Raw genomic sequence first — 2,189 nt, 5'->3', positions numbered from 1 at the left:
TTTAGGAAAATCCTATCAATTCCCCATGGAAAATTATACTCAAACATCAACTGATTTCATCTTATTGGGGTTGTTCCTGCCAACAAGAATTGGCCTATTCCTCTTTATTGTCATCATTCTATTTTCCTAATTGCTCTGTTTGGCAACCTGTCCATGATTCTCCTCATCTTCCTAGACACACATCTCCACATACCCATGTATTTCTTACTCTGTCAGCTCTCTCTCATTGACCTAAACTACATCTCCACCATTGTCCCCAAGATGGTTTCCAATTTTGTGTTTGGAAACAAAACTATCTCCATTATTGGGTGTGGTGTTCAGAGCTTCTTGTTCTTGACTTTAGGAGGTGCAGAAGCATTGCTCCTGGTATGTATGGCCTATGATCATTATGTGGCTATTTGTTTTCTTCTTCATTATTCCATCCATGAACAGAAGAGTGTGTGTGTTGATGATAACAGGATCTTGGTTAATGGGCTCAGTCAACTCCTGTGCTCACACTGTATATGCCCTCCATATACCTTATTGTCAATCCAGCAGCATCAACCATTTCTTTTGTGATGTCCCTGCCATGTTGACTCTAGCCTGCATGGACACCTGGGCCTATGAGTACACAGTGTTTGTGAGCACCACCCTCTTCCTTGTGTTTCCTTTCATTTGCATTTCATCTTCCTATGGCCGTGTTCTCCTTGCAATCTGCCACATGCAGTCAACAGAAGGGAGGAAGAAAGCCTATTCTACCTGCAGCACCCACCTCACTGTGGTCACTTTATACCATGTGCCTTTTGCTTATACTTATCTATGCCCAAGATCCTTCCAACAGAGGAAAAGGTTCTGGCTGTCTTCTACACCATCCTGACCCCAATGCTCAACTCCATCATCTAAAGCCTGAGAACTAAGGAGGTGATAGGGGCCCTGAGAAGAGTGATTCAGAGAGTACTTTGTAAAAATATAGACACTGCTGTTTGTATATTTACCCAACACTTGGTTATAAGTCCATTCACCAGTGTATAGTAACTAAAATATTTTATCCTACGAGATGAAGGACTAAAATTGGAAAAGGAATATTACTCATGTCTTGAAAAAACTGTGTTGCAAATATATATATATGGAACTGAGCCTTGCATCAAGATCTGCACTCAGCGGCGAGTCTGCTTCTTTCTCTCTCTCTGTTTCTCTCTGCCCCTCATCCACTTTCACTCTCTGTTAAAATAAATATTTTAAAATTTTCAAAACTTGTCTTTTTTACTATTTATTTTCCCATAAATATCAAGTGAACTCATTTTTTGCTAATATGTTTTCAATTAAAATGGTTCTTTTTCATGTATAAATGAAAATGGAAACCACCTTACTGAAGCTGTTATTCAACATAACAGTTCTAGTATTTTCCAATATATCTAAACAGAAAAATGTTTCCTGAATATCTAGATCTAATTAAAACTCAGAAAACTTATTCTCATGGTTGACTTGTGACTTACCTGTGCCAGTTATTATTATTATTATTATTATTATTATTATTATTATTATTATTTTTAAATTAGGATAGCTTAGCTTTAGAAAGATTTGGCTGAGACTTCATTAGGGATTCTAAAGCCCTTATACCATCCTAAGCAGAATAAAATAATTTTATGGTACTTTTAGGGAGATGAATCCTAGAAAATTGATTCATTTCAGGTATTCCACAAGATCAAGTATAAGGGCTTGGATGTGTCAACAGATATCAAGAAAGTGAAGCCAAATGATAAGATGAGTGGGTCAAAAGTTTAGTCTAGTTGTTAGGATTCATGAATGTCAAGGACATTTCCTGACTACTCCTCAAAACTAATCACAGGTTCAAAGGGCCACTGTTATCCTTGTGTTAAATCATGTCTCCCATATGAGATTTTATTTTCCACTTAGTACAATTCATAGTTGTTGAAAGAAAATCACCTACTATGTATGCCTATTTTACTCATTGTTAAGTCACTTTTCAAAACTAGTCCCACCATTAAATCCAATAAAACCTCTCAGCTCAGGTGAACATCCAGTTTAAGCAGAATGCTGTTATTGTTCATTAGTGGTAAGTAAAGAAATTGTCTTTACTTTCTCAGGTTTGGCAGAGAGGAGACATGTCATAGCCTGAATAATTTACAGGGTGCAGAAAAAAAAAATTGAAAATATGAGGCCTCTTGTTCAAAAAGTAGGAAAGCATG

The 2,189-nt window shown here is 36.8% G+C and overlaps 1 pseudogene; it reads left to right on the top strand.

The window, feature by feature from the left end:
• Nucleotides 1-261: 261 nt before the first annotated feature.
• On the top strand, nt 262-882 carry LOC132028102 (olfactory receptor 2L3-like; annotated as a pseudogene).
• The last annotated feature ends 1,307 nt before the right edge of the window (nt 883-2,189 follow it).

This window comes from Mustela nigripes, chromosome 12 (assembly GCF_022355385.1).
Source record: "Mustela nigripes isolate SB6536 chromosome 12, MUSNIG.SB6536, whole genome shotgun sequence".
NCBI lineage: Eukaryota > Metazoa > Chordata > Mammalia > Carnivora > Mustelidae > Mustela > Mustela nigripes.
The sequence above is the reverse complement of the archived record's forward strand: the minus strand, read 5'-3'. Positions and strand labels throughout refer to the sequence as shown.